The sequence below is a fragment of the Ambystoma mexicanum genome, chromosome 1p (assembly GCF_040938575.1).
Source record: "Ambystoma mexicanum isolate Mex_15411 chromosome 1p, UKY_AmexF1_1, whole genome shotgun sequence".
NCBI lineage: Eukaryota > Metazoa > Chordata > Amphibia > Caudata > Ambystomatidae > Ambystoma > Ambystoma mexicanum.
Genome location: NC_090921.1, coordinates 821885441 through 821909449, shown reverse-complemented (window position 1 = coordinate 821909449; position 24009 = coordinate 821885441). Strand labels below are relative to the sequence as shown.

The following is a 24009-nucleotide window of genomic DNA, read 5'->3' as shown; positions in this document are numbered from 1 at the left end:
GGTGCTGTGGACAGAAAATGCTAATTTAGAAAAATAAAAGGTTGCAAAAAGCGGCAAATATTGCTTTGAATTTCAGGCTAGGCTGTGCGAGCTGATGCCTGATTCATTCCATGCGTCTGGTGGGGTTTCCACTCGGATTTGACGAGCCTACCTAAAAAAAAAGTGACAGATTTGTATAACTGATATTGTATTTGTTGCAGGCTGTAATCACGTTTAGTAAAAGAAGCAATGTTGCTCACTGCATGCAGGTGGTGCAATGTTCTTTTGATAGTATTTGTGTTTCTGCTGGTAGGCACATGTGCTGCATGTAAACTTGTCAAATGTATTTGAATCCTAGTTGCTTTCAAGCGCCCCGTAGTCGGCAATGGAGGACCAGGCCGGTCACAACCAAAACAAACACAGCCATTCATTACATCGGAAAAGTTCATGTCCGAATTAACACATTGAAAGCAGTAGATTAGGCGGACACATTAAAATCTTAATAACAGGATTATAGAAAGAGCACATTTGAAAATAAATATAGCACGTTATGTAAAAAAAAAACAGCAACAACAGAACGCATCAAAATGTCCATGCGGATTTTAATGAGCTGGCGCACATATCGTGCAAAACATAGCCTTGCAGATACGCCAGTATTCTATCATGTATATTACATTAACATAAGTGCTGAATGCCATAGCAGGATTTGGATAGAAAGGGCGACTCTCCTGCGCCCGGTGCCCACAATTCCCTGCAGGTAGAGTACATGAATAGTTATTTTTGGTGCAGTATATGGTGCGCTTTGATCGGGATGTCCAGAGTTCCCTGCAGCTGGAGTACATTGTGGTGCACTGTATTTATGATGTCCAGAGTTCCCTGCAGCTGGAGTACATTGTGGTGCACTGTATTTGTGAAGTCCAGAGTTCCCTGCAGCTGGAGTACATTGTGGTGCACTGTACTTATGATGTCCAGAGTTCCCTGCAGCTGGAGTACATTGTGGTGCACCGTATTTATGAAGTCCAGAGTTCCCTGCAGCTATAGTACATTTACAGTTATATTTGGTTCAACATGCATCGCACTGTGTTTATGAACTGAAGAGTAGCCTGCAGATAGAGGGCCTAGTTTACAAAATATTTTGTGTAGGACACTTTGCGCTGGGCAAAAAACCCATTCCCGATTCACAGATCCGACTTTGCGCTGGTCCTTCCTAGTTTGCGGTGTGCAGGTGCGCTTTGCGCAGCACAAAGCGCAATGTGTGGGAAGGCCCAGCGCAAAGAACTAAATAGGGGGTGTAACATGCAAAATCCACATTCAAGGCAGAGCATTTTTATGGCTGGGAGGATAGCTCAGGGGCAACGAGTTTGTCTTGGAAGCAAGACAACGCACAGCAGCACATGTTCGAATCCCGGTCTCGTGTTTAGAAACTGGTCTCTGGCATTAAGCGCGTTATAAAAGAACAATTGTAAATGAGGAAGAACATGGGAGTGGGGAGGAAGGAACCGTGCAAAAAACAAACATGCCCTATGAAGCACTAAGGAAACCCTATTCACTGAAGCAATCGCACAGTTGTCTGGAGTCCAAAGGAGAACGAACATCTCGCAATCTTTTACCACCACTCCTTACATGTTGTAAAGTACAAAACTCTATGAAAGCTCATGAAAGCGATATGCAACCCTATTGAACAAAGGACTTCCACAATGCCGCACCCTGTGCTAGCACTGATCGTAATACTTCAAACAAGAGGAGGATGAAGAGGAGGGCCAGCATCTTCCATCCAAAAACTACTTTTTTTTTGGGATGCCCGATGAGGTGTGTGGAAGATACTGCTTCCCTCCCCATGTCATCCTCGGCCGTGCCAGGGAGTGGGAGAATGACCTGGCCTCAGCCACCATGTGCTCACAGGCAGTGACACCCCTGGTGAAGGTAATATCAGCCTTACATTTCCTGGCTACTGGATAATTCTGGCAGAGTGACATTCTAATGCCTTTTATGACTCCATGTACCAGCACCCCTGCTGCATCACCCCTATGAGACTTACTTCAAAACTCTAAGCAACCCAGGTGGCAGCTCTGGATGACAAAGTCCATTGGTACGCTAGCACCTTCATGACACCCTAGCTGAGTGCATATGCTTTTGAAAGAGCAACGGAGCTCCTCTAACGCTGCATGCTGGTACTTGCTTAACTGCCCATTACCCTCTCCCAGGCCTACTCCTAAGCCTGCCTCCTGTCTGCATTGCATACCTGGCACATCCTATCCTATGTAATTGAAGTTGCTTCTGCATCTTAATAATGCACGCTTATGCTTATGTAGCAAACCTCGCTCAAACAGCCTTCTTTGGATAATTGAATCTAGGCACTGTAATTACTGCTGTACTGCTTTTGCTGCTCTGCTTTTCCTATCCAATACATCATGATAGGATGTACTGTACATCAATTTTAGGCCGCTTTGTGATATTTTAAACTAGATTGACCCTGTTGCCACTATTGCTGCTACATGCCGGTGCATTCTATCCTAGCTTGAACTGCGATTTACCTTTCAGGCAAACCTTTTGCTGCTAAACTGCTCACACATGTGCATTGAATTTTGAATCTAGATTTGTGCACCTCCCAGACTTAGTACTTGAAAACGTTTGCTGCATCCCATAGTATGACTGTGATTAGCTATCAGCACATAGCACCTAACCACAACTAGCACCTGCTAGGTATAGCACAGAAGCTCCCCCTCCCACCTACACTGAATTAACACTTAGTTGTTAGTATGACCCTAGCATAGCTTGACAATGACCTCTGCCCGTTCGACTAAACTAGCCCAGACTGCACTACTTACCTGTGCCATCATAACCATTAGGGCCACTGCCATCAAAACAAACCCGCCCAAGGATAGAAACCTGAGACTTAGGTCTAGATTGTCTCCTATCTATGAACCCTACAGAAACCACCCTAACAACGCTAATAAACGAACCATTACCTGGTCTAAGAACCCTTGCTCCACACTAACGCAAACTACTAATACCACTGGCCAAACTCCTACCAAGAATCACACTCTCCGAAAGACCATCTCTCACAAAACTCTGCTAGTAACCAACCCTGACAGCACCTTAATGCTAACAGGGTCCCTCGTTAACTCGAGATCAGTGGTAGCCCATGCTACTGAAATTGCAGACATCTTAAATAATGACAACCTTGATTTACTGGACGTAACTGAGACTTGGCTACATGAGGCCGCAGGACCAACTCTTATGCTAGCAGTACCTGACAACTACCAAATCATTAGAGTGGACTGGCCTAATGCCAGAGGTGGTGGCCTAGCCATCATCTTCAAAACAACTTACCCTATTAGACTTGCCACCTCAGCTCCCCTCACATCTTGTGAAGTACTCACCGCTAAATTGCCCCTTTCCAACAAACGCACTCTCACCATCCACTTGATATATAGACCTCCTGGGCCATTAGGCACCTTTGAAGACGATCTAACCAGTCTCCTGGCCAACAACACTAAAGATCACTCTCAAACACTACTGTTGGGAGATTTCAATCTAGGCTTTAATGATACAGACAACAAACAAGCTGAATCTATTGCAGCCTTACTAAATGACCACGGTCTTGCACAAAAAGTCCTCTCCCCAACGCACATCAAAGGAAGGACCCTTGACTGGGTATCCGAACTAAACTGCAATATCAACACTACTGATATTGTCCCACAATCTTGGACAGATCATCATTTAATAAACTTCTGTGCCGCATTAGACCTTCTCAGCCCTAAGACTAACAACATGGCGACGCCTCTTCCAACTAGAAGTAAGAAGGATATTACTGCTGAAAAACTTATCCCGCTCCTCCTTCCTGCCTTCTATGGAACGGAAAGTAACAACCCTGATGCATTGGTAAATACCTTCAATAATGCTATGACTAAGGCACTGGACATGATCGCTCCTGTCAAATTGTGCAAAGCTAGGCAAGTAGCGCACTTGAATGCCTGGTTCACTCCCCATCTCAAATCCTTAAGATCACAAAAAAGGAAACTTTTGAAAATAACAAAAATAATCTAACGGAATTTGCTAAAATGTACAAAAAAGAAATAACCAAAGCCAAAAAGAACACCTTTAATGACAGGATCGAGAAAGCTAAATCCGACACCAAAGAATTATTCTCCATCCTCCGTGAACTAGAATCCCCAATCCAACTGGTAGACAATGCCCCAAAGGATAAAGCATGGTGTACGAACATACAAAATGCTCTATCGAACCAAATTTTGTCCTTACAATGTAAAATTACTAAAAAAAAAGGCCTCACTAGCACCCCTTGACCAACAAACTACGCAATCTGCGGCGACTAGGACAACTACACCCTTTAGATTCAAGACCATCTCCACTATTGAAACAGAAAAAATAATACTTTCCCTTAAACCTTCTAACTGTAAAGGAGACATTTGCCCAGCACAGATAATAAAGGATGTGTAACGCTCACCTGATTCCCGTAGAGGCGCTGGTCTTGACTGGGCGTATACCATATCTGCAAAGGTGATGTGTAACACACGGCTGGCTCTTTGGGCTGGACCTCTGTGCACTGTATGTCTGACTTGAAGGGTAAGATGTCTTAGGTAAGTGAACGCCGTGCTCTCCATCTGCCTCGGGCAGGGTGATGTAACCAGTTTCTTCACTGGATAAGGGGAGCAGGCCTCTTGACTTCAGAGGACTGCTGTCCGTCGTTTACTGCACAAACGGTAAGTTTCGAGTAATTCTAATGTCTTTAAAGTCTTTAGTAATGATGTTTCTTGTTTTGCAGGGTTCCGGCGATGGCGGATGACGGGCTGAAGTGAGTTGAAGATGGAGCCCGTGTGATGAATAGAAGCGCCTGGAAGCACGTAAGTAAGCGCTTGTTGCCTGCTTCACGATGCGCTCTAACTGTCTTTTTATTTTGCAGGTACAAGTTCGGAGCGGCTGCAGGGCGCCGGAATACCCACTGGGTTAGATGTGGAAAGGAGTAATGGCACGTGAGTATTAAAGTTCCCCAATGTCTTTAAACGCACCTTGTTTTGTCTTTCAGATGCGGGATGCAGCGCCGAAGGCCTCCGGAGCGTGCGAAGAGTTGGTAAGCTTTTGTCTTTCAGATGCCGGAATGCAGTGTGAAGACCTCCGGAGCGCACGAAGAGTAGGTAAGCCTTTGTCTTTCAGATGCCGGAATGCAGCGCGAGGCGTTGGTGACAGCCGATGGACCAGGTAAGTGAAGAGCTGTCACTGAAGACCGTAATGCTAACCTGTTCTTTCTTGTCTTTATAGGTGTTGCTGAAGACTGGATTCAGGATGGTAAGCCTTTTTCCTTCGGCCCAGGATCAGATGCAGAAGACACGATGAGCGTTCTGCTGCAGAGGATGCAGAATAACGCAAAGCAAGATTCATCCATCGGGTGTGGTTTAAATAGCCTCCTGTAGTGCTTAGGTGTCTCCTTCCACAGCCACGCCTAGGTAAGAAAAGAGTTCCTGCTTTCCAGAAGAGTTCCAGTGTTCTGAATCTAGGGAGTGGCTCCTGCCCCACCCAACAGGAAAAGTAGTTCCAAACAGAGGAGGATCAGAGGCTCAACTGGCAGGCAAGTAAGCAGCATGGTCTGCTGCAGGTAAGTCCACCCAAGCATTATGAGCCCGGCGCTTCCAGCGCTGGGACTGGGCATATTTATGAGCCTGGTGCCACTGGCGCCAGGACTGGGTCCAAAAGGTCCCAATTGGGACTGGTTGGCACTCGGAACCTGGGTTATGGATCTGCTTCCAAGGGAGTTGGGAAAACCCTGACCTTTTGGAAGCAGAGATCATGACAGTACCCCCCCTCAAGGCCCCTCCCAAACCGGGCTTCTCCGGGGGTTTTGGCTTGTCAGGAAATGTTCGGTGAAATCTTTTGATTAGGCGAGGAGCGTGGACATATTCAGCAGGTTCCCAGGATCTCTCTTGGGGGCCGTAGCCTTTCCAGTCAATTAGGTAAAATAGTTTAGATTTGGAGATCTTGGAGTCCAGAATGCTTTTGACTTCAAACTCGAGTTCTCCATCAACTAGGATAGGTTTTGGAGATTTAGTTAGTCGGGTTTGAGGTTGCACGGGTTTTAATAGAGAGACATGGAAGACCGGATGTATCTTCATGTGCGGGGGCAAGTCCAACTTGACCGCTACTGGGTTTACTATGGTAGTGATGGAATAGGGACCAAGGTATCTTGGGTTGAATGTGCGTGGCCCTTTTAGAGGTAGATATTTGGTGGATAACCAGACTTGATCCCCTACTTGATATTGAGGGGCTTCTTTCCGATGTTGATCTGCTCCTTTCTTGTATTGTTCTTTAGCCCTTTGAAGGTGAGAAACAGCTTCCTTAAAGGCTTGGGTGATTGTAGAATGCAGGTAGTCTACTGCTGGTGTTTCAAGATCTTGGAGGGGATCCAACTCCGAGGTTCGAGGGTGACTGCCGTACAAAAGAAAAAACAGGGTTTTCCCAGTTCCCGAATGGACAGAGTTATTGTAGGCATATTCGGCTATCCAAAGGATGTCTTTCCAAGTTTTTTCAGTTTGTTGCAGCATGCAGCGTAAATACTGTTCCAGAGTTTGATTGGTCCTCTCGGTCTGTCCGTCGGTCTGAGGGTGGTGACTGGTCGATAGTCTCACATCAATTTGAGCCGACCGACAGCAACTTCGCCAAAAATGAGAAATAAATTGACTACCTCGATCCGAAATTAGAACCGAAGGAAAACCGTGCAGTCGGACGATGTTTTCGAGAAATTCTTGGGCCAGAGTTGCTGCTGTTGGCAAGCCTTTGAGCGGAATGAAATGCGCCATCTTGGAGAATAAGTCCACGATTACTAGAATCGTATTGTATCCGGAGCATGGAGGTAGATCGGTGATGAAGTCCATAGAAAGCGTATGCCAAGGGCGAGGTGGGATGTCAATAGGGCGTAAGAGGCCTGCTGGTCTTTCCTTTTGACTCTTGTTTTGGGCGCATACTCCACAGGACATTATAAAGTCTCTGATATCTTTTTTCCAAGACGGCCACCAGAAGTAGCGCTTGATCTTTTCTGAGGTCTTGGCCATACCGGGATGTCCTTCCATTAAAGAATCGTGATAACAAGAGATTACTTTTTTCTGTAAATCTGTGCTGGGTAGGTATAATCGTTCTTGGAAATACAATAAGTTGTCCTTTACTGCAAAGTCCTTTCCCTGCAGATGCCAATTCTGTATGTCTGCTGGAGTTACAAGTTGCCTGCCTTATCCTTAACTTCCTCTATGGATTCTGTGGCGATTACACCCAGAATTCTTTGTTCGGGAATGATTGGTACAGGTTTAGGGTTGATCAAGTGTTCTTCCACTCCCATCTGAGAAAGGGCATCAGCTTTACCGTTCTTTGTACCAGGTCGATAGGTAATTATGAAGTCAAACTCGGCAAAGAATAATGCCCAACGGAGTTGTCTAGAGGATTGGGCTTTTGCGGTTTTCAAATATTGCAGGTTTCGGTGATCCGTAATCACAGTAACGGTGTGTCGGGCCCCCAGCAGATAATGCCACCAAGCCTTAAAGGCAGACTTGATAGCCAGAAGTTCCTTGTCAGTAATCGTGTAATTGATTTCAGGAGGCGAGAATTTGCGGGACCAAAATGCCACGGGATGCAACTGATTGGTTACCGGGTCCTTTTGTGATAGAACTGCCCCCATGGCAAGGCTTGAAGCATCAGTTTCCACGATGTAGGGGAGTTCGGGGCGAGGGTGTTTTAAGATTGGTGCAGAGATAAATTTAGTCTTCAAATCCTGGAAAGCTTGTTCCGCCTCGGTAGACCATTCAAAACGTTTGTTTTTCTTTAACAAGGCAGTGATGGGCTGGACTATTCGAGAGAATTCGGGGATAAACCTGCGGTAAAAGTTAGCGAAGCCTAACATGCTTTGCACACCTTTTACGGAGGATGGTGATGGCCATTTGAGAACTGCATCGACCTTCTTTGAATCCATACGCACTCCGCCAGGTGATAATATGAATCCCAAGAATTCAACTTCAGTCACGTTGAAAACACATTTTTCCAACTTAGCGAAAAGTTTGTGTTGACGCAATCTTTCGAGGACCATTTTCACATGTTTCCGATGTTCAGATTCCGATGAAGAATAAACGAGGATGTCGTCAATGTAAACAACAACACACACATCTATGAGCTCTCTGAGGACATCGTTCATAAAATATTGAAAGGCGGCCGGGGCATTGCAAAGTCCGAAGGGCATGACCTGATATTCAAATAGCCCATACTTGGTGCGGAAGGCCGTCTTCCATTCATCGCCCTCTTTTACTCGTACCAAGTGGTAAGCTCCTCTAAGATCCAGCTTTGTATATATGCATGCTTTTCTGACTTGGTCCAGGAGTTCAGGGATCAAAGGTAACGGATATCTATTCTTAACGGTGATCTGGTTCAGGGAGCGATAATCTATACAAGTTCTAAGGTCTCCTTCCTTTTTTGGAACGAATAACAAAGCTGAAGAAGCAGGGGACTTGAAAGGACGAATAAACCCATTTGCCAGGTATTGATCCAGGTATTGTCGAAGGTGAAGGTTCTCAGGCTCGGTGAGGGCATAAATTCTACTACAAGGAGGAGTAGATCCAGGTATCAGGTCTATCTGGCAGTCATAAGACCTATGAGGAGGTAGAGAGTTAGCCTGATCCTTCCGGAAAACATCTTGGTATTCTAGGTATTCGGGAGGTAACTGGGGAGTCTCTGAAGAAATTGCTGCCAGTGCAACACCAGGTGGAGGGTGACAAGTAGAGACACATTCTGGAAACTGGACCGTTCTTGCTCGCCAATCGATCAGAGGATTGTGTTTCTCTAACCAAGGTATTCCTAGAATAATCTGAAACTGAGGGGCCTTGATCACATCGAACACGATCTTCTCATGGTGTCCATCTTGACTTACTAGCGTCACCTCTTGAGTGGTATGCGTTACTGGCCCGGAGGCTATCTCCGTACCATCCACCGTAGTAATGACGTCCTTTACAGCCTTGGGACAAAGAGTTAGATTCATCCTCAAAACCATTTCATGATCCACATAATTGCCGATGGCACTGCTGTCGACGTAAGCTTCAATTGCATGTAATCGATCCGGATTATCAGGACTAATGAGGACCATAGGTATCACGAAATGCGAGGTCACGGAACTGGTTTTCACGCTCGGCAAGAGGACCTCTATTCTTGTCGGGCGAGGTTGTTTCCCTGCTCAGAGTTTGTAACTTTGGTAACTGCAGCTCCTACTGCCTTCTTGGCAGGTTTCACCGGACAGTCTCGAAGAAAGTGCCCTGAGTTTCCGCAATAGAGGCATAATTGCAACTGTTTTCTCCTTTCCCGCTCCTTTTGTGTTATAGGACCTTTCAGACCCCCTATTTGCATGGGTTCCCCGGAGTCTACTCCTTTGGAAGGAGTTGGCGGTTTGGAAAATACTCGAGCATCAAACTTGGAACGATCGGCCTTCCTGTTCTGCAGTCTGTGATCTATTTGAACGACTAAGTCTATATAGTCCGAACAATCTTGTGGGGGATTCACTACTTGGGCTAACACATCTTTGAGCTCTCCACGTAGACCTCTATAAAACAGCGTAATCCTTTTGTCCTCAGGCCATTGAGTTTCCACTATCAGTCTGTTGAAAGACGCAATATAAGCCAAAAGGTCTTGATTACCTTGTCGCAACGAAAGAAGCTCATTGTCCAAGGCCTGCCCCTGTGAATGTCTTGCGAACAGTTTTTCCATACTGAGCTGAAAAGCTTGAAAATCATGGAGGACCGGATCATTTTGATTTACTAGAGGGATCGACCAGTCTGCCGCATTGCCACTAAGGTACGAAAGCACGAAAGCTACTTTAGCTTGATCAGTTGGAAAGGCTGCTGGCCGGCATAAGAAATGCAACCGGCACTGATTGATAAATACTGCAAACCTCTTTGGGTCACCAGAAAATCGTTCGGGCGGAGCCAGAGGTACATTCCCAGGTAGGTTGATCTGCACTGGATTCATAGAGGATGTAGAAGGAAGATTTCCCCCAGATGCGGGTAACGGGGTCTGTCCGGCTTGTGACTGTAGCAATTGTCTAGCGAGATCATCTGTTCGCTCCTTGGAAATAATCAGTTCCCTTCTTAGAGCGTTCGTTTCCTGACGGGCTGCATGCACTTCTGCCCTTAGTTCCCCAAGTAACTGGGCTAGCTGGTCGGTATCCGAGGTTTCCATAGCGCCTGGACGGGAGTTTTGTGGTAGGCTTTGCGTTCTGTAACGCTCACCTGATTCCCGTAGAGGCGCTGGTCTTGACTCGGCGTATACCGTATCTGCAAAGGTGATGTGTAACACACGGCTGGCTCTTTGGGCTGGACCTCTGTGCACTGTATGTCTGACTTGAAGGGTAAGATGTCTTAGGTAAGTGAACGCCGTGCTCTCCATCTGCCTCGGGGCAGGGTGATGTAACCAGTTTCTTCACTGGATAAGGGGAGCAGGCCTCTTGACTTCAGAGGACTGCTGTCCGTCGTTTACTGCACAAACGGTAAGTTTCGAGTAATTCTAATGTCTTTAAAGTCTTTAGTAATGATGTTTCTTGTTTTACAGGGTTCCGGCGATGGCGGATGACGGGCTGAAGTGAGTTGAAGATGGAGCCCGTGTGATGAATAGAAGCGCCTGGAAGCACGTAAGTAAGCGCTTGTTGCCTGCTTCACGATGCGCTCTAACTGTCTTTTTATTTTGCAGGTACAAGTTCGGAGCGGCTGCAGGGTGCCGGAATACCCACTGGGTTAGATGTGGAAAGGAGTAATGGCACGTGAGTATTAAAGTTCCCCAATGTCTTTAAACGCACCTTGTTTTGTCTTTCAGATGCGGGATGCAGCGCCGAAGGCCTCCGGAGCGTGCGAAGAGTTGGTAAGCTTTTGTCTTTCAGATGCCGGAATGCAGTGTGAAGACCTCCGGAGCGCACGAAGAGTAGGTAAGCCTTTGTCTTTCAGATGCCGGAATGCAGCGCGAGGCGTTGGTGACAGCCGATGGACCAGGTAAGTGAAGAGCTGTCACTGAAGACCGTAATGCTAACCTGTTCTTTCTTGTCTTTATAGGTGTTGCTGAAGACTGGATTCAGGATGGTAAGCCTTTTTCCTTAGGCCCAGGATCAGATGCAGAAGACACAATGAGCGTTCTGCTGCAGAGGATGCAGAATAACGCAAAGCAAGATTCATCCATCGGGTGTGGTTTAAATAGCCTCCTGTAGTGCTTAGGTGTCTCCTTCCACAGCCACGCCTAGGTAAGAAAAGAGTTCCTGCTTTCCAGAAGAGTTCCAGTTTTCTGAACCTAGGGAGTGGCTCCTGCCCCACCCAACAGGAAAAGTAGTTCCAAACAGAAGAGGATCAGAGGCTCAACTGGCAGGCAAGTAAGCAGCATGGTCTGCTGCAGGTAAGTCCACCCAAGCATTATGAGCCCGGCGCTTCCAGCGCTGGGACTGGGCATATTTATGAGCCTGGTGCCACTGGCGCCAGGACTGGGTCCAAAAGGTCCCAATTGGGACTGGTTGGCACTCGGAACCTGGGTTATGGATCTGCTTCCAAGGGAGTTGGGAAAACCCTGACCTTTTGGAAGCAGAGATCATGACAGGATGCAGCTGGACACCTAGCCCCTTTTATCTCCAAGCTTATAAACTCCTCATTCAAATCTAATACAGTACCAGCCAATCTTAAAGAATCATGGTTCCTCCCGTTACTTAAAAAACAAACTCTGGACCCTACTATCCCCACCAAATACAGACCTATCACCACTGTGCCATTTCTACTCAAAATCCTAGACAGAGCTGCTTACATACAAATCCAGGGCTATCTGGAAGTAAACCACCTAGTTGGCTCACGACAGTCAGGCTTCCGCCCCCTCCAAGGCACTGAAACAGCGTTGCTAGACCTTAAGACACAAATGGAAGAATTAAAGGATAACGGAAAAATTGCTTTGCTACTCCTACTGGACTTGTCGGCAGCGTTTGACTTGGTGGATCATGTAGTTTTATGCAACCACTTCCAATTTGCCGCTAACTTCCCCAAAGATGCTATAGCTTGGGTCCAATCCTTCTTAGCTAACCGGACCATGAGAGTCTTCTCTACTTCAGCCGCTGCCGACCCTATCAAAATAACCTGTGGGGTCCCACAAGGTTCTTGCGTCTCCCCTACCATGTATAATATCTTCACCAGCCTTTGTTTGACAAGTTGGACAGACTGGGTGTCACCTACACTAACTATGCAGATGACACACAGATCCTCATACCCCTTTCGGGCAACTTCGAGGTGGACTCAGCCTTGGGGAACAAGATTTACACCCTTATTCAGGCATAGATGGCATCCCATGGCCTCTGCATGAATGATGAAAAAACAGAATTACTAATCTTAGGTTCTGAAGCCAACATTCAAAAACTCAGCCCAAACTACACATCCTTTAACATTGATAACAACCCTATCAAGGTGATGTTTGTAGTTAAAACTTTAGGATTCTACCTGGACTCCTCTCTCACTCTCAAAAAGCAAGTCAACTCCCTCACCTCATCCACAACTTATACTTGCAAACTCATCAGAGCTTCCAGACCATACCTCTCGAGTGCTAGCTGTATCACACTAGCCAATGCTCTCATTATGTCAAGATTAGATTATTGTAATGCCCTATACTCGGGAGCCAACAAATATATCACAGACAAAATTCAAAGACTGCAGAATAATGCCCTGAGGGCAGCGTTGAACATCCCTCACAGAGAGCATATTACCGAATTCAGGAAAAGGTTAACTGGCTGAAAATAATGGACAGAATTCTCCTCAAAACAGCATCCCTTACAGCCAAATGCCTGAATAACCTAGCACCTCCATACCTAACGGATAAACGTACTAGGAGAACAGCTACCCGTCCCATGAGATCTGCCAACTCATTTATGTTGGAGATTCCCAGGTTCAAACGTTCGACAGCGGGAGGAACCAGTTTCCCTGTTAAAGCCGCACAATGCTGGAACAAACTACCAGTTGACATTAGACTAGAACAACCCTACCCTAAATTTAGACATAATATACTCAATTGGCTACACACCAATGACACCTAACTGACGATTTACACCTCCACCTCTCAGGCCCATACATGACCCTTGCTTCTGCTAAATCATACTGTACTTTGGTTAACCGTGCACACATGGTTTTCTGTTCTGCCATATATGTACGTACCATGGATACACGACGTCGCAGACATGTAAGGTAGTACGTACGCATGTGTATATGTATGTGTGCATATACTGGTACTCATGTTACATGTTGACTTACCAAGACCACTGCTATGTATTTGATGTATTTTGTATCTTGTTCCTATTGTATTCACTTGATCTATGTATTGCTACCTTGTACTGTAACTAAGCTATAGGATTTCTTGTTTCTGTTGCACCCGTCTACATAAGGGTTTGGCGCGCATTACCAAACAAATAAATAAACAAACAAATACCACAGCCATTGTTGGGGGCATATCACAGCCCACACAATCCAGGTGCCTCCACCAGGTATTGCGCTGCATCCTAGCATGTGTGCATAGGCACATAAACACGCCGCACATACTGCAGGCAAGACTGAGAGTGTGCCAGGAATTCTACGCAGTTGCACACTTTCCACGTGTCCCGGGAGCCTATGACTCCACACATGTAGTGCTGCAGCCCCCGAGAGACTGAGCACATCTATCGTAAAAGGAAATGTTGGCATTCTATTAATACGCAGGTGATATGTGATGCTAAGGGACACATCATGCATGTCAATGCCAAGTACCCGGGATGCACGCTGTAACAATATATTGAGAGACCACCCTTTACATGGGGAGGTTCTCCACCCCAATAAAAGTGCCACACAACATATCAGTTATTTTGATTCAGACTAGCCCTGCCTATGACTCATATAGAGCCACATAGATCACTTCCCCTGTGCCACCAATGAGCCAAGAACCAGGGTGGGGTACAGAAAGAACATATATTAAATAATAGGTTCAATGAATATTCACACTAAACAATAACACACTCCAAATTCTCTGTGGCACAAAACAAAGCTTCAATACAAAACTCACTTTTGGGTCTCAGGTACGTGGAACACAGGCCAAATAAACAGTTCATTCCCCCCTGTCCCAAAAAACCTCTTCCTGTCAAAATGAAACAATACCATACTACATTACAAAATCATGAGCAATAGTATTCCTTGATAAGGTTTAGATTTAAAACAACTGCCACATTTTTCTAGTTTCAAAAGCAATTCCACCCATGCAGCGCTTTGTATACATAGTTTCCCTGCACACTTGAAAATGCTAGCAGTTTTGAAATCACAACAGACATTTGATACTGCTTTGGATTGATAGAAACCTTTTTCCTTCTTCACCCCAAAGCAAAACAAAATCTATCTTCTTTCCGGATCACTTTCTCACTCTCAGGAAAGAGTGTGCATATTTCAGTTAGGAATTAGACTTGGTTTCACCTAGCACTGCACTTCTCTACCTGGCACCAAAATCCCTGACTACAGTTAAATTCAGCACCCCTCTGCTTAAAGGCCAGGTCAGGGGCGTAGTGACAATTAGGAATTTCATTTTTAGACAAGGACACCCCCTCCGTTTAACGAATTCTGGGGTGGACAAGGAAAATAGGTGTACCCAATTACGTTAAATGACTATAACTTGAATTAGTGCTAGGAAGGAGAGCGGTTGTTCCGAAATCCCCCGAGCTACCCTCAGGTCAATAGCTATATGGGAGTTGATTCAATTATTATTCTGTAAGATATGCTAAGGGGGCTACTCAGTTTGCCTCACCCCATCCCCACCCACTGTAAAGGGGAAGATAATAACTCAAGCAGATCCCCAACACACTTGGTTCTAATGGACAAACGACTTACCTTGGAAATCTCTGTTTTTGGTGCTCAGGAAAATTGGCAGGGCTCCTCTTAGAGGTACAAGACACGGGCAACAGAATTCACTATCAGTCAGGGGTTTTCGCCAGGCTTAATCCCTCTATTCAGTCTCTGTTGCCTCTCCTGGTGTGGGTCCCAACAAGCTTCAGTATTTCCCCTATTGCGGTTTCCAATATTAATACTATAGTCATTTTTAGTTCTTCCACCCAGATGATGTTTAGGCAGTGCTCTCAGGATTCACCCAGATGGTTTTAGGCAGCTGTCGCCTTTTCCATTGTGCAAGGCCTTTTTACCCTGTAGCCCACACGTCCCAACATATTAAAATTATAATGTGCCAGTTTATTGGTTCTGACTTTTCATTGGAGATGTATTACCTTCTCCTTTCCCAATGCCCAGCCCTTGGAGTTCTGAAGTTGAATTGATGGGACAGAGGAACACGCCTACTGGAGTTTTCATTGTACACTTTACATATTTCACCTAAAAGTCACTACATGACAACTGTCTTCATTTTATAAATAAACATAACAACATATTTTTCTAGATTGCGCTAACCATAGCGGACTTATTAAAATTTCTGTATCGGCAGGATGTTGCATGTGTGAACAGTGGTTTTTAACCATTTGCACACAAATAATACCAGTTATTGTCACCAAATTGTATCTACAGTTACATGATTCACTAAGCGACCACCTCACAGAGTTTCGGTCTTGTAACATTTTCTGAGGCGCTAGAAATACATTGCAGATTGTGACACATGTAGAGGACCAGGGAACAAAGGACATTTTTTTTTAAAAAACTAAATTTTTACAAAGATGAAAAAGCATTTTAAATATATTTAAATAAACTTCAAAATTACTTTTTACTAAAAAACAAGTGACTCTCCTTTTGAATATCAATTCACACAAACAAGGTTTTCTCTTATCAGCCCAATCGAGCCTAGGCAGAACCAGTGCACTTAACAGTGCAGATCTCCAAGAGTACAGCTCTGGAAGAACTTAAAATATGATATAGAACATCTGGAAAAAAATGCCAAATGGAGTCCAATCAAGGGTGCGGAAGCTAAAAATCTATTCCTGAGACATGGAAACGACACTAACAAAACAGATGCAAATAATCCCAATATAATACAAACACCAGTTTCACTAAGGAAGTTGTTTGAACAACTAGAAACTTTATTAAAAAAAACACTCAAATGGTAGGAAATAAAAGCAATGCAAATGTACCTAGAAGTAGGACATATACCACGAGGCTTCAGAGTTTGCATTTTTCCTTCCTTTGAGGAAGAAGACAAAAAACATTGAATGATTGGGAGCAAAATCTGACAAACACTTCGAAAGAAATTATGTCTAGAATAATGAATCACTCATCAAAAACACATGCACAAGTAATGCTGGAAATAGCAACTACAAAGGAACAAATAGAGAAACTAAATTTACCTGAAGCAACCTTTAAAAACGATCAGATCATTGATGATTACCTTATGAAATTCACCATAGACCTCAAATACAAAAAACAAAAGAAAGTTATCAGAGACGAAATTGACTATAACAATAACATTGTCTACACTTTCTAAACAAAATATGATCAAAGAAGAACTAGTGCATCTACACCCAAGAAAATAGATAAAGTGCAACCAACACTGTCTTCACCCTCTTCTTCGGAAACAGATTTAGCAAGTATCCGTGAATGAGACCAGGAGGTCCTTGCACAAACTAGATCCCAGAACACTGCCTGCGATACAGAATACAGTTTTTTAGAAGAGCTTTGCAGGTACAAAATAGCACCCAATTTGGTTACCAACTAACATATGCCTCTGACCCACACCTTGCCAAACCCAAATACGTTGAGCTTTACAAAGGCCCAATAGAGGCAGGGGGGGGGCGTAAAAAAATACAAATCCAGACCAATCAGGAATGCAAACAAGATTGCAGCTCAAAACAAATGTACACCACAATTAGATCTAGTGATGAATCTCTCTTCCTTAATCATGAGCAATGAACTTAAGTCTGCCTTAAACAAAGGTCTATCTTTCAGCCCTATTAACCGAATTGACCATTTACAAACTAACTTAAATATCTATACATTTTTAAAATGGCACCAAAAAACAAACACAACCAGACCAAAAACAGAGCCCATCAAAACGCACTGTGGATCTTTCAGAAGCAACTGTCAACTTACTGACTCTTGACAATTTTGAAGAAATATACACCATAGAAAGCTTTACCAATGAGCAAAATATATCAAGGTACCTAACAGAGGAAACCAAACTAAAATCACATTCAACTTTTGTCCCAACCTTGCCACAGGAAAACACAGTAGATCTCTTAAACAGAGCAGTAACTGAGGATTTAAGTAAAGTTTATCTGAATAAACAACAACCAAAGATTCATGACAATTTAGCATCAAAAGTAAAAAAAAGGAACTCACCAGTCTGGAAAAAAATCCCAATTACATTGTGAAAGCAGCGGACAAGGGCAGAAAAATTGGGATCATGAATAGAAATGACTACATTAAAGGTGCACAACACCAACTCAATGACAAAAACTGTTGCAAAAAACATTTCACAAACCCCATCCCAGACCTTGTGAAAGATCGGGCTGTGATGAGTACAGTCTGGTGCAATCAAGGCCTTCTAAATGAATATGAATTTAAATTTATGAACGTCTATTTTCCAGTTATGGCAATGATGTATTTCATCCCCAAGATTCATGAAAACTACTTACTTTCCACCATGTCGACCAATTATCAATGGGATCGGATCGCTGGCCTCGAGCCTAGGATCCTATATAAAAGACACAACCAATGTAATTCAACAATTAGACTCAATTACATGACTTGCTATCTATAGATTTGTGATGCTAAATGTGACATCACTCTATACAACCATTGAACACAAAAAGTGTCTGGAAACAATGTTATTTCTTAAAATCAAGATCAGTGTCCTACTATGAACAGAACCAAATGCTACTGTTGATGCTAGAATTTACCTTGACCAAAAACATCTTTTCTTTTGCTTTAATGGCAACCTTTACCAACAGCTACAAGGGACGGCGATGGGGGCAAAATATGCCTCAATTTACACCAACCTATTTATGGGGAATTATGAGATCGAACATGCTTGGAGACATGCCACGTTCAGAAAGGACAACTGCATCGTCTATTGGGGATGATTTATTGATGACATCTTAATCATATGGGACAGAGATGAGAAAACACTGTTAGAATATGTCAAATATTTGAATTTAAATACCCACAACATCAAACTAACAATGACACAAAGCACTACCAAGATCTGCTTTCTGGATTTGCAACTATACATTGAAGACAACATTGTACAAACTTCACTCCATCAAAAACAAACAGCTGGTAACAGTACACTCCATGCCTGCAGCTACCATCCTCGAAACATCATTCACCCTTATGGCAAAATCCTCAGGATCAAAAGGAACTGCAGTGACCCGATCAAATTTGAACAGCACAAATTGGAGAAGCTGCATAAATTCAGGGAAACAGGATACCAAGACAGAATCCTTCAAAAAGTAGATCAAAGAGCACAAGACAAGGACAGAACAGACTTCCTCAGAAGTCAGGGACCTAAAACCACAGGAATGTTTGAGAAAATCAGACTTATAACAACCTCTAATTCCAACACTTCAATTATCAAGAAAATCCTTAACACATATTGGAGTATTCTGCAATTGGATAGTCAAATTCAAGATTTATTGGATCTACATCCATGCATAACCTATCGAAAAGCTAAAACCATTAAAAGTCAAATCAGTCCAAGTTATATGAGACCGGAGAAATAAAAAACAAGATTGACAGACCTCTGGGAGCAACCGGCTATTAAAGGGAACTTTAAATCTGGCAACTGAATACCCATCCCTTAGCTCAGAAACCAGAGGGGAGGAATAGACATACCCAACCACATTATAGAATGCTCATTAGGATACAGCGGGGTATGTATGGCGCCATCACACACGCAACAACTGAATAATAGATTCTAAGGGAGATAATCCATGACATACCGAATGACTAACTGAGAGATAGCCATGATAGGAGGACACACTAAAGACTGAACCCATAGACTGACCAAGGCGGGATTACTAGGATGACTCATCAATAGCACCCTGGCCCTGAACCATACCTAGCGCCAACAGACCAAGGTCACAATAGATAACAAGAGAATAGGGAAATCCCATCCTCTGCTCCCACAATAGAAGGATAGAAGTTAGACATACCTAATCACATTATACAATGCTCATCAGAACACAGCCAGGAGCACGCCACACCATCACACACTACAGTCAGACAGCCAAAAAGAAATCGGTAACAACCCCACCCATAGGAATACAATGCAAATTAGAACCAGGATACAGAACCCACTAACTCTACTTTCAACTCTCTGCATACCCAACCCACCCAAAACTCACACAACCATCTCTCACCCAGCAATCCGCACGCACTTTACAACACTGCACCAACAACATACAAACAACACATAAACAGCACCAACAGCATATGAGGTCTCGCCCAGCCCGATACTTGCAGCAAAGCTCAGCGCACAGTGGATACCGAACCGAAGCCGCCAACAGCACACAACTTCTCCCACTCTCCTACTCCCTCTCCACCCAACTAACCCACCCGCCTTCCTTGTTTACAGATCCGCCAGAGTAAATACATTTAACATAACATAACATAACTGTAAGATCTGCCCCTACATGTTGAATGGCAACACCACAATAGATCTGCCCAATGGCGCAAGGAGTAAAATTCATCATATGATCAATTGCATTTCGAAGTTTGTCATATATGACATACAATGTATCTGTACCAAATGGTACACAGGAAGTACAATCCGAAACTCACAATAAGACTAATGGAACATCGAAGTGCCATAGGAAATAAAGACATTAGATATGCTCTGACATTCCATTTCACTACTGAACATCCCAATGATGAACCAAAAGGACTCACATTTTTGGGATTGGATGTTTTAGAGATGCCACCATGAGGTGGTAACAGAGAAAAATTCCTGAGACAAAGAGAAGCCAAATGGATTTACACTATGGACAGTTGCCTGTCAGGTTTGAATCTGGACAATGAACTTTCCAATTACCTATAACTGACCCGGTAATGTTTCTTCTCTTCACAAATAACTTTATGTGATGACAAAACCTTTTCAAAGGAAAAAGTGTATTTTTTCCTCATATTGAAACAATATTTGCAACATGTTTCTAACTTGGACATTATTAGTTGTCTTATTTTTAAAAAAATCAAAAAACATTTTTTTTTATGAAACTCCTTCTTTAGTTCTTTATATATTCATTCAAATTTATTAACTGCTACATCTTATAACCTTCTTTTCTGAAAAGCTTTTTTGCATTTCAATCACCGTTCAAAATATTATGGCAAACTCCATCAGAGCTTACCAGGACCATCGTGCATACCGCACCCAATTGGGAATGTCTCTATTTCCCAATATGACCAAACCAGATAGCTGAATGAATCATCACACTGCATTTCAAGCATTAATCTTAGCCATGAACATTACACGTTTATAGACATTAAGTATCGCACATCAGAAAGTGAGATTAGACCAGTAATCCAATAGACCACACTTGTATGACCCTTTTGAATAGAAATTTGGGAATTCTATAAACAAATATACATGCTTGCATTATTTTTCATATATCAGGCAAGACTACACCTTTAACAATGTAAGTGCAAAAAACGCATAGACATTACTTAACAAAATCGTGCACGTGTGTTACTATAATTCAGCACAATTTTAGAGTCTTTCACATTATTCAAATATGAATTCTCTGTATTTTCAGAGCATCAAATGTATTGTCTAGCCTACACAAATGAATAATATATACAGCAACATCATGTGTGAAAAACAAATTCACATCGACCTAAATGTAGAGACTCTAGAAATGCTGTAGCATTTACTGTTTACTTTACAGTACAGTCGCGTAGCAATGACTCAGTGCAGGCGCATCATCATTGCCAGTCTGTTAACTTTCACTTTCTCAACTCGCACTCACCACGCGAACACGCTGAAAGCAATCTTGATCTGTTTAACCTCTTATGGTTGGATTTAGTAAGCGATTTCGTCTTCAAAGACAGATCCGTCTTAAGGTAAGCCGTTTGCCTACGTATATAAAGCCAATCATATAGTCTTGATTTATCTCAACGTGTTGCACATCTGACTTGATCAAAGTTATAAAGCTGACACATTTTGGACCATGTGTAATCCACACTAAGGTACCCCTGAGGGCTACTAACTTTCTATCCTGCCAAAACTCTGAGTTGTGTGCTTCACCACGCACTAGAATAATTTGTGCTGGTTGATTTAAATAAACCAGTCCACAAGGCAGACATGTATCTGGTTCTTGGGTGTGAGGACTAGCTAAAATTCTGAAGCCTCTTTATTGTAAAAGGATAAGCAATATGCATTGAATTTGCCGCACTTTATCTAACAGGTCATCCAGACTGACAAGCAGGACAGACCCGAGAAATACAAGTTGAGTCCTGACATGTGGCTCATCACTGGCTAAAATCTAAACCCAAAAGTGCATACATGCGAAAAAAGGGTAAGTGTGCATACACTTTTTTTTCCACGAAGCAAGCCTTAGACAAAACAATTAATCATCATGTTACCACAAGATTGAACCAAAAAATCTTTTATTACCCATTCACCTTTTTCTTGCAACCTTAACACTATTCTCAATCTGATGATTAACCACTCCATTCATTTCTTTTAGACACTTGTTATCCTTATTCTTTCATTCATTTTTTTCTCTCTCAAATTTACTTTAGAAAGAACTATGCACCTTTTGAGACACATTTGGAACTGCATTAGCAATATGAGACTCTGAACCATCCTTCCATTTCCTCCTGATGAGCCATTACTATACCTACTGGTGACACACGCGTGGGGGACCAGGGAACAAAGGATATTTTTCAAAAAAAAATACATTTGTAAAAATGTAGACGACAGGGGGGGGAGAAGGAAAAGCAGCCGCCATCACACGTGCTCTCCATTTGGGCACCGTTCCTTCCCCCCCCCTGTCGTCTAGCGGTTTCCACCCTTGCTGGAGTAGTGCGTCTTCAATGGTGCCTTAGTGGTTCATTGTGCCTAGCGTGAGGGTGGAAACCGCTAGACGACAGGGGGGGAAGAAGGAAAAGCAGCCGCCATCACACGTGCTCTCCATTTGGGCACCGTTCCTCCCCCCCCCTGTCGTCTAGCGGTTTCCAACACTTGCCCTAGGCACCATCGTCGAGCCGACTTCGCCTCTCAGGTTCCCCAGAGCCTCTACAGCTCTGTTTAGCTCGGCTGCTTTTCCTTCTCCCCCCCCCTGTCGTCTAGCGGTTTCCACCCTCACGCTAGGCACAATGAACCACTAAGGCACCATTGAAGACGCACTACTCCAGCGCCACACCTGAGTCATTTTGGCCAACACTTGCCCTAGGCACCATCGTCGAGCCGACTTCGCCTCTCAGGTTCCCCAGAGCCTCTACAGCTCTGTTTAGCTCGTTTTGTGCCGTCTATGTTTCCCGGCATATTCGACCCCCACAGGTCACCTATACCTGTTTTTACTTTCATTCCAGACTTGGGTCCATTTACGTCCCACTCCGGCACCGTGAGACTCTGTACCACGTCGGCCCTTAGGAAACTGCAGCCTTCCACCAAGTGCTAACCCAGCACCGGTTATCCCGCACTCCTCGTGGATTTCCCGACAGCACCCACCTGCTCTCCTAGCAGTAGGTAAGCTGTTTTATAGATACTCCACATGGTGTATCGCCTGGGCATAAGTTTGGCCCGTATTAAATACATTTAGTACTTAAAGAACAACTACCCGAGATCCTAAATAGTTCTATTTTACCCACAGATACCACGGACAGCACCACTACTGGTGCCTTTTCCTGACGAAGGCCAGCACAAAGACGGCTACAACCAAGCCACTTTCTTTGGCCGAAACACACCCTGTGTCACACCCTGTGTCGAACTACGTGTCACAACTGCATCACTACCCTGCACCTGTCAAAATTCAATGATTGTTGTGTGCACTTTCTGTTTTGTGTAACAGCGGGTTCTTATACCCCCTCGATATATGAGGAAACATGTATCTTAATGTAGTGCTGACCTCTATATTCCAGAGGCCTACACCTATTTGTGTCACCACTGCATAACCAACCCTGTTCGTGTCTTTCAATTATCTTCTGTGCTTATCGGAAGAAATGTAAAGTAAATTGTGGAGTTACTTACTACTTCCTGTGTGAGTACATAATAAACATTCACACTTAGCACTTCTGTGCCTCTGTTTTGGATCTCCTCATCCTGATTATTTTGTTTATAAAAAAAAAAATAGCTCTCATCATGACATCAATGCCCACTTCACTTTAAGATCTTTATTTGAATGGCTTAGGCCGGAAGGCTGCCGGTTTGGAAAAGTAGGCCTCAATCATATGTAATTAAAGGTATTTTCATGGCTTTGAATTTCGCATGCATGGCCCGCTTTGTACATGAATTTCTCTTTATTGCATTCTGTTATGTGGCAGATAAGAATGAAATGCTGCCTTTTGGTCTGTCAACTCACAACGTGCCTTTCCAATTCCATTCTGCAGCCTAGTTCCATCTTTTGCATATTCCTTTTTTCAACTGCAGTAGTACACACATTTGAATTCAGGAATGAAGCCTGAAAAGAGTGTCAAAGTCCCCACCCTGTATTGTGTTAATGCCAAACACTTTTTTTCACTGGTTTTCACTGTATTTCGTACCCTCAGGACTGTTCCCTGAAATAATGGCACATTCCCTCATCCTGCAAACGATACATATCCTGGCTTGATATATGATAGACTGGTGAATGTATGGAATGAGACAGTGATATTGAGGAGAGACAGGGGGAGCTCTATGGCATCCCTCATAGACCACCTTGATTACATCACATTTCTTGTGACTGCCAGTGGCCCAAAAAGGTCACAGCTATGCTCCAAGGTTTGTTTAAATGTGATTTCGCCACCGTCCCCAATCTGAATGGTAACTTAAAAGACAGCCTGTCTGGTTGGTTTGGGCCAGGCTGAACATGTTCTAAATGGCCACCATTGTGCTACATGG

At 43.7% G+C, this 24009-nt stretch overlaps 1 long non-coding RNA gene across 1 annotated transcript; it reads left to right on the top strand.

Moving 5' to 3' along the window:
- The first annotated feature begins 20937 nt into the window (after positions 1-20937).
- On the top strand, positions 20938-23144 carry LOC138565857 (uncharacterized). Its single transcript, XR_011301689.1, has 4 exons — positions 20938-21029; positions 21374-21484; positions 22503-22659; positions 22784-23144. It is a non-coding gene; the product is annotated as an uncharacterized lncRNA (long non-coding RNA).
- The last annotated feature ends 865 nt before the right edge of the window (positions 23145-24009 follow it).